Source organism: Micropterus salmoides, unplaced genomic scaffold (assembly GCF_014851395.1).
Source record: "Micropterus salmoides isolate LMB-PRFRI ecotype aquatic unplaced genomic scaffold, ASM1485139v1 Ms_hic_scaffold_3826, whole genome shotgun sequence".
NCBI classification, from domain to species: Eukaryota; Metazoa; Chordata; class Actinopteri; order Centrarchiformes; family Centrarchidae; genus Micropterus; species Micropterus salmoides.
In genome coordinates this window covers 8,853-23,893 of record NW_024043180.1, presented here as the reverse complement: position 1 = coordinate 23,893, position 15,041 = coordinate 8,853, and the positions used below count along the sequence as shown (strand labels likewise).

At 41.3% G+C, this 15,041-nt stretch overlaps 1 long non-coding RNA gene across 4 annotated transcripts; it reads right to left on the bottom strand.

Moving 5' to 3' along the window:
• Positions 1 to 1,819: 1,819 nt before the first annotated feature.
• On the bottom strand, positions 1,820 to 9,347 carry LOC119884988. 4 transcript variants are annotated; one of them, XR_005441139.1, is made up of 6 exons: positions 9,093 to 9,347; positions 6,839 to 7,000; positions 6,445 to 6,527; positions 3,939 to 4,180; positions 2,391 to 2,544; positions 1,820 to 2,097 (listed from the first exon to the last, which is right to left on the bottom strand). It is a non-coding gene; the product is annotated as an uncharacterized LOC119884988 (long non-coding RNA). The 4 variants fall into 4 exon arrangements; XR_005441137.1 differs by having other exon boundaries at positions 3,939 to 4,161; XR_005441140.1 differs by lacking the exon at positions 6,839 to 7,000.
• Between the last annotated feature and the right edge of the window lie 5,694 nt (positions 9,348 to 15,041).

The window sequence follows — 15,041 nt, the reverse complement described above, 5'->3', positions numbered from 1 at the left end:
GAGCGTTGATTGGAGAGGACCAGGCGAGCGGTGTAATGACAACCTGCTGGCCGCAGAGATCTGCTAATAACGTGGAAGTTTATAGGAAGCAGTGCTGCAGCTTTCGGACAAATAACACCCGCAGTCGGTCTGGATTATCTCTGACAACTACGTCGTTTTCCCGCGGGAGGAGCTCAGAGTTAACTGCTTTTATTAATTAGCTTTTCACTTTAGTTTTTGGGATTACAACTTGATATTCACACAGCTAGTTCCGTGCACATCCGGTTCCACTGTTTTGTTAGTGTCAGATGGCATGGTCTGTAACTTTATTCCAGCTATCGTTGTACTTAACTTTGAACAGGTTAGCATAGCATAGCCCTGATCGATCTGAACTCCATTCAGAAACAACATTTTAAAAGACAAAGCATGCAGTCATGTCTAACAAATCGGCATTATATTGTAGTTATTTTGGCATCAGTTTGATCCGTTTATTGCAATTAAATCACAGCAAAGGGTTTACTTTGGGTTCATATATCTGTAGTAATCGTGGGCTGTGTTTTTTCGCATATCGTGTTGTGTGTGAACACTCAAAATGTCCAGTGGTCAAACTGTGACACTCAAACTTTTTTACTGTCCTGGTGGAAAACACTTTACTGCTAACAGCGTTATGATAACAAGACCGGGAGGAGAGGAACCTTGATCAGATCAGAGCATTCAGTGAATAGTTTTTTTGCAATTGGCAACCCTCACCACTAGATGCCACTGAAACTTACACACTTAACCTTTAAGAACATTTTGTTGATACCACAAATATTTTTACTTTAACATTAAATATGAATGCAATGAGTACATGCATAAAATAAAAAAAACCTTTCTGAAAGTGTGTCCTGGTGGCCTAGTGGTTAAGCAGCATACCATGGACCCTTTTTATACAAGTAGAAGTAAGGGAAATAATTGGTGTTAAAAGTTTTGAGATATCCCAATAAACAAAAAGGCAAAGTGACTAATGTAACATATTCCCTGGTCTGCCACCAGCCAACTGAGACAAAGATAAAAAGATACAGAGGAATACTATGAGGAAGTTAGTAGTAGCTTTGGTAATCTTGTCCTGCCAAGTGTCCATCTTTGGTTGCACCTTTGTGGAGATATCAAGCTGTGAATAATCCCAGCAAGCCCTGTTACATAGACAGATAAACCTATATACTCTGATACCTTTCCTTTGTGTGTGTGTGTCCTTGTGGGCTGATGTGACTGTATAGTGCTATGTGCTCTTATACAGTAGCTGTCATGTATTTGCAATGCGGATTCATGCATCGGTATGTGTGTGTGTGTGTGTGCTCATTTATACCCCTGTCTGTGGTTGAATCCCTATCTGAATCTTCATGCTTGTGAATAAGCTTATTAAAGTCAGCGGTCCCAGCGGTCTAGGGCATCAAAGACTAGCAATTACCATCCACATTACAAAGACCGTACTGATGGATAAATGGATGTGTAGTTCTGCTTCATATCCTTTCAACCAGGGTTTGTCAGACTGTGGAGCTGTACACTGATGAGCCTAACAGGGCTTTGATTAACCTGACTGGGCTTCAATAATAAAAGAGATGAAAGAAACAGAAGAAAACTGAGTTACCCTGATCATTAAGATAAATACTACATGAATTATGCCCTTAGTAAGTATTAGTATTGATAGAGTCGATTGTATCCTGCCAAAGTCCTGTATTTATAAGCAGTCACTAAGTAAACAGTGATATTCAAAATATGCTACAGAAGACCAAGACAGTGAGAGACACAATACCTCAAGGTCTGCGCTCTTTCTCTCTGTCTGTCTCTCTCTATCTCTTGTCTCTTAGTTGCTGCAGAGCTTTCACCAGGTCGCTATGGTAACTTAGGTTTCCTGCCAAGATCACTTCCAATGCACCAGATTTGACATTCCTCCTTTCTCCATTTCCTCCCTTTCCTCTCCCGTCCGTCAGTCTGTCTTCCCATTTCAGTTCTCACCTCTCTGTGACTCGTCTGGTTGTCAAGGAGCATGAAGCGTACCAGTAATCCACCTTAAACTCCAGCTGACATCAGTTGAGCTCTGATAGCCCTCAGTGCTCATCTTCCTCAACCCTCCACCTGTCTTACAAAGTGAATTAGCTGTTTGTTCGCGTGGTGACAGTTTGTTGTGGCAAGTAAAAAGTTTCCCCGCAAAATGTAGATACAAAAATCTGTCATATATCTTTACAAAAAACATACCAGTTCCACATTTATCTCATGATAAAAGTAATTAATAATTAACTATATCCAGCAAAAGTCTGCTTTTACATACAGAATTAAACAACATACACAGACATTTCTTTCACTGAACTCATGGGTGCATGCAACACACAAGAAGTGCATGTGTGCATACTTTTTTGGAGTTTAATTACCTGTGTTAGGTGCAATTGTGTCAGATGTTTGGGGATTAGAGCTACAGTCAAATGTGATTATTGAGGTGTTTCTCCACTGGTTTTTCAGGGTGAAGGATTCTCGAGGGTCCACTCCACTCCAACAGGGAAACCCAACTCCTGGTGCTTAGCCTCCCTTGGGACAAAGTACAAAGATTTCTACCTACTAATTGTGTTTATTGAAAAAAATCACAATATTGAAAACTGGCTCTTTGTGGTTGTGTGTGACCAGTCAGTGTGGTTCTTTATAGTCTTTTTTGTCTCCAGTGGTAATGAGTAAAGATTGTATAGCTTTGCGGCCACTGTTGTTAACTAAATAGAAATAACTTTAGCATTACTAGATTGAGGTAGAAAAACTAGCTGTAATAAACCAAATGTAGTTGAATTTGTTCTTTTTTGTTCTTTATCTCGCTGTCTCTGCCTCTTTCTTCCCTTGTCATACCATCAGTTTTGTTGTTGATACACTCTAAAATTTGTCTTGGGCATAGCAAGGCTCTGTTTTTTTGAGGAACACATTCGCAAATGACAATGAAATTTACTGGAAAAAAGACTTTAGCTTAAGTCAAGACCAAACATTTTTTAACTTTCTGACTTAGTGAAATTGTTATTGTTCCAATGTTTCTTTGCTGTAGAAAAGATGAATATGGTAATATGGAAAAAGTAAAAGAAAAAACAAATGCAGATGAAATTATAATGACTTTCACTGACATTGATTTAGCAGGGGACCTCAGTTCTCACGAAAGTGGGGTTGGTCATTTGTTATGGAATTTAAAATTTTAAATGTACATATTTCCATGGGATTAGAACTACATAAGATTGCTGCAACTCTCTTATTACCAAGTATAATGAGTCTTAGTATAGAACTAACAGCAGTAAGTTTTCAGTGGCACTTATGCACTCAACTTACAGTCCAATGCTGTCACTTAGCAATAGATGCTGTATAGGACATTCAGAGGACGGAAACAGACTGAGGGACGCACTTAATAAAAGACACAGCAAGTAATGACCTATACACGCAGCCAAAGTTTCCCAGGAGCATCTGTTCTGAGAGCAAATCACATACTGAGGTCAATAGGAAGAGAGACTCACACACTCTTACAGGCACACAAATGGATCATATTCATATACATTCACTTTCAAAGCCTTAACCCTTACAGTAGCCATCATAATTGCATGTGTTACCTAAACCCTAACAGACACCCTGGCCTGAATTCTGATCTTTTAACCTCTACCCCTTGGGAAATCATTTTGCTAATGAGGTTGGGGAAACCACCCTTGCATGCAATCACTTCTCTTGGTTTTCTATTGTAGTGGGGTCACTGTGACTCCACAAGGACGGGCCCTCTCTCTCTTCTACTCTGTCTGTCCCTCCCTCTTTCTCTCTTCACTTTCTCACTTCCTATACTTTTCTCTCCCTCGCACACACACACACACACACACACACACACACACACACACACACACACACACACACAAAGAACCCCACTACAGTTTTGTGCAGAGCATCAATTACTCCTCCTATCAGCCTACCTCTCAGCTTCGACTCTGGCCTCATAGATTTATTGGCTGATGGTTTGGTGGTGTTGAGCCACTGACAGTTGGAAAAGAGAAGAGATCTGCTGCCTCTAAAGGGATTTTCTGGACTTCACCATCGCTATGAGATGTGAGGCTATGAGAACTCAGCCCATGTTTGTCCAGCGCCCACTTCTGGCAAGGCAGCAATAGACAAGGAGGGCAGTACTTGGGCCCAGATCTGATGAAGAGAAATACATCTGAGAGATGTGACAGAGACAGATTAATCAGGATGCTAGGACTGTGTTAGCCTTGCCCAAATATGGATTTTAGGATCTAAAGCTATGATTTTTGCATGCAGCCTCAGTCTCCAGATGTGAAAATGTTTGTAGAATTCAATGGATCCAGGACCAAAACAGAGACAAATGTACGCTAGTACAATTAAGGCAAGGCAAACAAAAAAGTCAGATTTATGAGGTCTTATTGCCCTATGAGACAGGACTAAGCATCACTGATTCATACATGCACACACAAAAACACAGATACACACCTACTGTATTTATTTCTAGAATGTTTAGCAGACTCTCCCTTGAAGAAAAATCCAACTGGAAGGCCAGAAGAGCAGTAATGAGTTTTCTGTTTTCTTTGTTTTTGGCCAACAGCTGAATTGTGATCAGAGTGAGTGTGCTACCAAGGCACAGAGCGGTGAGAAGGAACTTTCTAACTGTATGCAGAGGGCAAGGCTTCAAAGACAAACCCACAGAACTCGGCTTCAACACTGTTAATTAGGTTAGGCTATTTTATGTGAAAACAAAGCAGAGTAATTCAATCAGAAATTTAATATGTTTTAGAATGAGACTGCAATCAGCGAATTCATATTACTATAGTAATTTTCCTCCATTTGTAACGGCTAAGCATTGTTGATTTTGCTGATAATGAAAGTGTAACAACCGTATTGTTTTATATGCTCCCCTGTGGTTCTCTGTTATTGCATTTACTTCACTCGGTGTGTGTTTGAGTGCATATTTGTGCATGACTGCTGTCTGTTCTTCTATCTGTTTCTATGGGTACCTATGGGTCTATCTTCCCCGTCCAACAAATTTGATGCTCCCCATTTACTAATGCCTGTGTCTGTGTTGCAGCCTAGCAGACAAATACTGGGGCCCCATGTGAAGAGGCTGTAAGACTCAGAGAGACCTTGTTCCACAGCTCTGCAGCATGTAAATTGTAGCCCCTCAATCAATGTCTAACTGTGCCTTTTTCCAACTCCATGCCCAACCATTAGGGCCAGTGAGTTATTTTTGCATGTAAACAGCAGGTTATAGCTGCAGCCAAGCCCTCCATCAGCTTCATGAGGCTGACGTTTCAGCTCTCACTGATTATAATGAAGCTACTTAATTGAGTTAACTACTGCTGAGTGCTAAGGGCTGCTACTAAAAACAAGAGGGGTTAGATATTGTAGCCTTAGGTCTGTGAGCATAGGTGAAGTGCTTTGTGTAAAGCTCAGTTGGAAAGATCAATCCTATAACCTAAGCCTGTGACACAGGCCTCAGTCACTGAAGACCATGGTATAGTAAAAAGCAGCTTAATCGCTGTATGATGCAATCACAAATCGCTTAGTTAAGATCACAGGGTAAATTGACAGGGTAAATTCAGCCCATGCACCCAGCTTGCAGCTACGATTGGTCAGTCAGACCAGTGACCCATGATGTCAGCTCATCAACAAAAACGCAGCAGAACTTTGTCTGTCTATCTTTTTCTTTGGACTTTACCACTAAAGCCGCCGGCCTCCGAAGCTGTGTCCCAGTGCGGTCTGCTTGGAGCAGACATGCTCTAAGGCAGCGACGCAAGTTCCCTGCAAACCAGCTCAGTTAGCCAGCGGCTATGACATAAAGTCTAACATAACAAAAGTAAGGACGGCTTAACTCTGAGGAGAACAGACAGACCAGGTCCTCCACCACAATTCTTCCCCACCTGGCCAGTCCACAATGGACATGCCAGCTAACAATTAACACAGAAAAGTACTTCTCTTCCTATACAGACTGGTAACATATCTGTGCGTTATAGAGCTTCACGCTTAACAATTCAATTCAATTTGCTATGCTATGTTACTTAGAACAGGACTAAGAAGAGGACTGTTTAGCTTTTGATCAATGTACATGTACTGATGTGTTTTGCACAGAGGTTATAGTTGTGATCATTTGATGTGAAGTTATTGTGTAACAGTAGTTCTCAGCCAATGCTAAATTATTGTCAGTAACAAAGACCATATACATATACTTCAATTTGGCCTTAAACACAGCCAGACATGGCAGGGAGAAGCTTTAAAGCTACCAATATAATATTATTTAATATAACTATTGATGCCATTTAAATCCTTATTCCCAACAAAGTGGTAATGAACCAATAGAACACAACCTGTCACAGAGTCATCCAGGTGGTACAACATCAGGTCAAAATTAAGGTCAAGATTATTTCATTTGGACTTGACAAACCAGTCAGGGACAAACAGCCACTTCTGTACCTTCTGTAATGCTGAAGAGCAGGGAGCGGGCCAACAAGAGCTCATAACATGTGAGCACCCACAGATCAGTTGTCCCAATGGACCTTGAGAACGACACACAAAGCAAACAGGTGAATAGAATGGGTGTCAACTTGTGTTATAACTACACAAATCTGCTGCACAGATGCACTGAACAAAGTGCATAGGCCCAAAGGTGTTTGAAATGAAGTTGCATACTGCAGAAGGATGATAGAGTGCCAGCCAGCCGTTTTGCATAACCCAAGGTATAACATTGTGTTGCGCTGTTGTCGAGGCAGTGAGTGCAAGCGTCTCACTTTACCCTCTGAAGCCCACAGAGCTCATTAGAGGGTAAACCTGCATGAAATGAAGTTAAGGTTGCGCATTTTCACCTTACCTCCACCAGCACAGGTGTGACCCTGTTGCTCTACTGCTCCTTGACTCACTATGCGTGGACACCAGGTAAGGGAGTGACAGCAATTTTGTGATTTTTGGTGGGTCCGTCCTGACTGGCTCCGCTGGGGTCAGTGGGTAAATGCCAGTTAGAGGGCTCCGCTGACTGTGAAAAGTCAAGTTACGTCAATCTTATTTATACACGTATCATTTATTCTTTTAGACCCTTTGTGCTTGTAGAACTGCTTTTCAAGGCATTACATTTCTTCTCTCAGGTTTTATTAAACCTTGGGGGACATAAAATATTGATTTGTTTTTATGCTACAACTCTAACCATGTTACTTATGCACATGTATACACCGATATCTGCTCCACCACACAACATGATTCACGCGAGGGTTCTGTGGTTAAAAACATTGCATTCAATTACTGTTTGAACGTTTGTCATGACAACAGCCTAGAGTTACTCAATAACAGACATTTAATCGTCATGCACATTCCTGTGTAAGGAGTGAAATTTAATGCTGGGGTGGCTGCAAGAGAATTATATCACAAAACAATCATGACTTTATCGAACCTCTTGTTCTATTGATCTACATGCACAATAATTGTATGTAAGCAAACTTTGCATCTACCAGCAGTTATGTTATTCACCAGGCTCATATGTGAATTATTGAACAAGTAGCTCTACAAAATTCAGCCAAATTCAACAATAATAATGCTATTACATCTAACACATACAGACTATGTCCACAGTGGCCAGAGAGGGTTGCCTTAACAAGAAAACCGGAGGTCTTACTGCTCTACAACTTGAAGAGCAGTGACGGTTTACTTGAGTGCATTTTTGAGGTCATACTAATGTTAAATGTTGAATCAATCCTTGAAGAAGATGGAGGGATAGAGGGCAGACACATTAACTAAGAGAAAGAGATCAAGAGACAAAACGACAAGTGAAAATAAGAAGGACCAGCAAAGCCAGCAGCAAAGTCAACACTGCCATTACAGTGACGATTAGATCAGCAGGAGGGGTGAACCAGGGAGCAGATACACTAAACACCTCAGAACACAGTTCTCAACACAGATGACCTTTGTGAGTTAAACACTAATGTCGCCGGGACTCAGTACTCACATGACCCTGCAAAACAAACACCGAGACCAATAACATAATGATCAGTAATACAGGTGTAAATAAGAGGTTAGCAGAAGTAACATATTATAATGATACATTAAGTATGATAGGTGACATGGTAACAGTGGCATCCAGATAATAGTGAGTCTGCATTATAAGATATATTGCAAGATAACAAGGGATTATAAATTACCTAAAGTTTTACATCAATTTATTCGCTGCATTAGTATTTTAAATTTGATTAAATATATAAGTGATTTGGCCTTTTGAATACAGCACCTTCTTGTGTAAGCCAGTGAACTGCATGGAAGCAAAACACTTTCAGAGTTCAAATACACCTACTGTATGAGAATATATCATGCATCATAATGTAGTAATGTACTTTACATGTACTCCAACAAGTTCATATTTCACTTTTTTCAGTTTGAGTTAGTTAACGAGTTACGATTTAACATACAAAACCAATTACCAGTTTATAATATTTTAAATATGGTTATAGATTTAACCACTCAGCAGTATACAGAATAATTTAAATGATCTCCTGTGCAACCAGCCACAATGCTGCGCACATGTTAATGCTTTACTAACATAACAGAGGGGCCATCCTGCTTCATAGTAAGTACTTATACTTTTGATTGTTTTAAGTGCATTTTGCTCTCAATGATTTTGTACTTTTACTCAAGCAACACAGAACACAGAATTTTGATTATTATTGAGTATTTTTGTATTTTTGTGTCACTACATTTACTTAAGTGCTCCTTCTGCTAATGATCATGATATTAGTGAAACTGCTTGAGACCATGTCGTGTGTTGCTGTTTCAATAATGAGTCCCTCCTTTAATCTGCATGAAATGTCTAAATAAATCAAAGCACTTAATATTGTTTATCTTCATTGTGGTGTCAGATTACAGACCTCGTATCACGCCTGTAGACTGAGGAACATTAACACAATCAGATACTATCCGTTGAAAGAAGAGGCTCAATGTCAAATACAACATGTCAGAATATGTTTTGAGGTTGATGACTTCCAGGTGTGACCCAGTTCTTGTGAAAACAAATCAAATTTAAACACAAGTTTGACAAACACGTCTTTGAACAAAACAATATGCTTCACTTAAAATGCACTCACAGTTTGCTTTCAGATGTAATTCCAAAACAGCACGACCACCTGTACAACGCTGGATGTTCTATTTCCAACAATGCCTCAGCTGATTTCCACAGCTACAGCTGAAATGTCCAGCTGGAACAAATTCCAGTGTCAGTGTCCAATGTCAGTGCTCATGTCGCTCGAAACAACGTAAAACAAAACACAGAGCTTTTGTTAACACACACACCCACACACAAATCCACAGTGTTTAACCTCCTATAGTGACTGCCCAAGTTCACTGACCTCCCAGTCTTGCCGTTTTTGCAGTTCCACACATCATGGTTGTGAAATCGTGAACAGCAGTAAGAGAGAGTAAGAGTAGATCTGAAAGTGACAGATGAGTGTGACTCTCGCCCCAAAGTCTCAGCATTGATGTGGGGTTAGAGACAAACAGTCAATCATTCTTTGCGGTGGCTCCACTTGTAGGCATCTCTCAGCCAATGAGGGATGAAAGAGAGACAGATCTTCAGACTTCACCTCAAGGTTCATGTTTAGAGGGAGAAACAACATCTCAGGTGGGGGAAGAAATTCTTCTTTGTGAAGCCGAAAAATGCGTAGTGTTGAAAAAATAGATGGAAAAACCTAGGAAGACGTTAGATAAAGCTTGTACTGTGTTTTAAGATGCTGAAATCTTCTCCAGGGGGCGGTTGTAATATTGCTCAGTCTTCCATTAGGTGTATGTATATATGTGTATCTGTATCACGCACTGGGGTGCAATAATTTCCCTAATCAAGGAAGGATTCTCTGAGGAAGAGACTGTAATATAGCCAATTACTCTGCCTTCCACCATTAACTATGACTGGAATTAGTTTGGGAGGTAGAGGTAGGTTAAGTCCTTTGTTGAAATGCAGAACTGCAGAATACAGAACACATTGCAGTGTGCCCTTCTTCACTTTAATGTATTGTTTGACATTGAGGGAAACATGATTATCACTTTTTGTTTTACAGACAGATGCATCAATATCACTCTTGTGTCTGAACACTAAATATGAAGTTACAGCCAGGAGCTTAGCTTAGCATAAAGACTGGAAACAGGTTTCCAAGCAACCAGCATACTCAAGGAAGTCCTTCCTCCGGGCTAAGAAAAAGTCTTGCATTTAAACCTTTAAGCTCACATCTTGTCATTTACAATCACATTTGTGATTAAACAAGCATCAGAGGTTCTGGTAGTTCGGCCAGGCTAGCTGCTGCTAGCCCCAGTCTTTAAGCTAATGTAACCAGCCCCGAGTTGTAACGTTACTGCACGGACCTGACTCGAACTGGCGACCTCAGATATAGGAGGCAAACGCTCTGACAAGGAGGCTAATGCGGCATTCAGACCAACCGTGAATTTTCTCCTTGCGACGATTTACTCGCATGAGGACATTCGCTGCAAGTGTTCACAATAATAACAATAACAATAATACAATAACGTGAATAAACACATCTCGCTATTATTACAGCTGTATGAACCCAAAATAAACATTTTGCTGTGATTAAATAGCAATAAATGGATTAAACTGATGCTGAAATAACTACAACATGATGCAGATTTGTTAAACATATGAATTTGCTTTGCCAGGTCTGTCAGCAAGACAGCAGGACAACAACTTCTGAAATGTTTGTTTTCTGAATGGAGTTTGGATTGATCAGGCCTTTTCTATGTCTCTCCCTGTCGCTCCCTCTGCCTCTCTCCCATCCCCCACTCTCAGGCTGAGCAACCCGCTCTGTACTTACAAATCCTCATGTGGATCCTTTTTTCCCCCATGTTATCTGTTTATTAGGCTCTACACAGGGTGGGATTTGTAAAAAAACAGAGGAGGGGGGGTGTTTTGTATTTTTTTGTCATGAAAATGTCCCGTAGCTGTGACTTCGGACATGTTCACTGGTGTAACAGGAACACTGCACTGCTTGTCATCATAGAAACAGATCATCATATTTTGATGTTTATTGCACCTTCAGTATTATCGGCTGCCTTCTCTTCAACACACAGCTCCGCTGCTCACCAGAGCAAAGTGTTGATAAGCTATTATTTGCGATGTGTAACCAATCAGAGTGCTGTGGGCGGGACATTGAGCAAATAAATAAGTAAATAAATAAATCAGCAAACCTAGAGAGAGAGGGGGTTTTGGGGTGCAGCAACCAGGTCAAGATGTAGAAGGTGTTTTTATGTGAGTGCCCGGGCATAGTACACTTAACCGTGCCCGGGCACACTTGAAGAGGTGAGCCTGGCACGGTTAAGCTGGACTCCAGCACGGTACGCATCTAGCACGGAATCCTTGACACAAACTCCACTGTGCCGTGAGAGAGAGAGTTTTTTTCCAGAAGAGTGCAGTGTTTCCCACAGAATGACAGTCGATATTGACTTCCTGCTATGTGCAGCGTGCTTACCTCGACAACCCACCTGTGATTTGTTTTTAAGGTGGGTCTCCGACATTGACAGTTGTTTTCATGAGAGAGAGCCACAAACAAATCAATGTATGTGAAACACCACCTGAGTGCTCCGGCTCCGATTGTTAGATAGCGGTCAAAGCGCTTCACAGTGAAGTAGAGGGGGGGGAATCACCTCAACCACCACCAATGTGTAGCACCCACGTGGGTGATGCACGGAAGCCATTTAGCGCCAGAACGCTCACCACACATCAGCTTGAGGCAGAGAGAGAGGAAAACATCGAGCCAATTACTACGGGGGATGATTAGATGGCCAGATGGTGAAAGCCAGGTTGGGAATTTTGCCATGACACCAGGGAACCCCCTACTCTTTGCGACTAGTGCCATGGGATCTTTAATGACCACTGTGTAACGTCTCATCGGAAGGACAGCCTCTCCCACAGCACAGCGTCCTCATCACTGCACTGGGAACTTATTATTAGGACCAGAGGGACTGCCACCTACTGGCCCACCAACACCTCTTCCAGCAGCAACTTAGTTTTCCAAGGAGGTCTCCCATCTAGGTACTGGCCAAGCCCAAACCTGCTTAGCTTCTGTCAATCGGTCGAAGTAGTAGGGTTTACATTGGTATGGCTGCCGGCCATGATTGTAAATGCTTATTATAATGCACCATTTATAAGGAATCATACTCAAAATGTTATATTATTTTCTTTCCCTTCTCTCTGTCTGCATCCCTTCTTTCTTTTCTTCTTAGCTTATGAGCTTATTTTCCACACAACAATTCAGGTTTAAAAACTAATTCAGGGAACCTTTAGTCATTACTTAAATATATACACTGCTAAAAAAATAAAGGGAACACTAAAATAACACATCCTAGATCTGAATGAATGAAATAATCTCATTAAATACTCCTTTACATAGTTGAATGTGCTGACAAAAATTCCCACAAAAATTATCAATGGAAATCAAATTTATCAACCCATGGAGGTCTGGATTTGGAGTCACACTCAAAATCAAAGTGGAAAACAGGCCAATCCAACTTTGATGTAATGTCCTTCAAACAAGTCAAAATTAGGCTCAGTATCTCCTCCCAGACCTGGACTAAAGCATCCAGCAACTCCTGGACAGTCTGTGGTGCAACGTGGCGTTGGTGGATGGAGCGAGACATGATGTGCCAGATGTGCTCAATTGGATTCAGGTCTGGGTAACGGGCGGGCCAGTCCATAGCATCAATACCTTCCTCTTGCAGGAACTGCTGACACACTCCAGCCACATGAGGTCTAGCATTGTCTTGCATTAGGAGGAACCCAGGGCCAACCGCACCAGCATATGGTCTCATAAGGGGTCTAAGGATCTCATCTCGGTACCTAATGGCAGTCAGGCTACCTCTGGCGAGCACATGGAGGGCTGTGCGGCCCCCCAAAGAAATGCCACCCCACACCATTACTGACCCACTGCCAAACCGGTCATGCTGGAGGATGTTGCAGGCAGCAGAACGTTTTCCACGGCGTCTCCAGACTCTGTCACGTCTGTCACATGTGCTCAGTGTGAACCTGCTTTCATCTGTGATGAGTACAGGGCGCCAGTGGTGAATTTGACAATCTTGGTGTTCTCTGGCAAATGCCAAATGTCCTGCACGGTAAGCACAACCCCCACCTGTGGACGTCGGGCCCTCATACCACCCTCATAGAGTCTGTTTCTGACCGTTTCAACAGACACATGCACATTTGTGGCCTGCTGGAGGTCATTTTGCAGGGCTCTGGCAGTGCTCCTCCTTGCACAAAGGCGGAGGTAGCGGTCCTGCTGCTGGGTTGTTGCCCTCCTACGGCCTCCTCCACGTCTCCTGATGTACTGGCCTGTCTCCTGGTAGTGCCTCCATGCTCTGGACACTACGCTGACAGACACAGCAAACCTTCTTGCCACAGCTCGCATTGATGTGCCATCCTGGATGAGCTGCACTACCTGAGCCACTTGTGAGACTCCGTCTCATGCTACCACTAGAGTGAAAGCACCGCCAGCATTCAAAAGTGACCAAAACATCAGCCAGGAAACATAGGAACTGAGAAGTGGTCTGTGGTCACCACCTGCAGAACCACTCCTTTATTGGGGGTGTCTTGCTAATTCCCTATAATTTCCACCTGTTGTCTATTCCATTTGCACAACAGCATGTGAAATTGATTTTTAATCAGTGTTGCTTCCTAAGTGGACAGTTTGATTTCACAGGAGTGTGATTGACTTGGAGTTACATTGTGTTGTTTAAGTGTTCCCTTTATTTTTTTGAGCAGTGTATATTGTTGTGAAATGAAAAATCAAGTTCTGAGATACTGTTAGACTTTTTACTTGTAATTGTTATTTTATTGAGTTTGGCTGACACACAAATTATGCCTATTGATTGAATATACTATCATGACTTGTCAGAGTTTAACATTTTCAGTTAATCAAAAAATAATTTAATTTTAAGTTCTGTTAATGTAAAATACAATTTGATGACGTGTAAACGGCCCACAGTTTCCCTGTCCTGCATGTGCAGGCATGTTCAAGGCCAGACGAGTGACCACAGGGCCACAGCTGAAACTTACTGAAGCGTAATGTGGTGAATAGTAAGAAATTTTATGCTTAATTACACATATTTGCATTTGTTCAGGATTCTTTTGGTGATAGCCTACTGTAACCGAATAAAATCTGGAAGTCCTTACTCTGAAATTTGAGCAGTGTTGATAGTAGGCTACAGTCTGTGTGCCGAGGTAAAGTTAGCTAGTAGCTGTAACCTGTCACTGATTGAGTAGGCTTAAATGCAGGAGTAATAAGTGGCCAGGTAGCCACGGAAAACGTCTTGGCAAGTTAACTTAATATGGGATTACCCATTAGCCACCACTCCAGTTAGCATGTAGGCTAGCTACGTTTATAAACTACAAGTAGCTACGTTAGCCAGTTAGCTAGACATGATTAGACTATGATTCAGATGAGAAGAAATACTAAAGATTACTCGCTAACACACAACTTAACTCTTTCAACTTAATTGTTAAGTTCATGTCACTTAGAAATGTTTTATTGTGGCCAAAAAGCTTCTCCAACTTAAATACTTGCATTTACATTGACAATTATTAAGTTACTTACAAATGCATGTGGCCTAAAAGGTAATTCACCATACTCAAAACATTGCTTTGAATTAATGTAATTCTACCGGCAGTTTTAACTTAAAAATTCTAGTGGAAAATGTTAACATATTTTTTTTGTTGACCCATTGTTTTATTTTTTAGAGTGCATCTTAATACATCATAGTTGCAGAATGCACCATATTGGTGAACACATTCTTACGGGATATGTTTGCACTAATTACATAATTACTTTGTACATCACATGTCACATTATCATCAAAATTCCTGTGTGTGAGAACCATTTGAAATAATAAAAACATTCACTAACTAACAAGCCAGTAATGTGTTCTTTCTTTGTGGAAAAAGTACCTCACATATTTTTTTGTTTTTAGCCTCTTTAGTGATTGTAAGGTTGCTCCTGTTGACCTGATTCAACCATTTTTTCCTCCTCTCCATGTCAGCT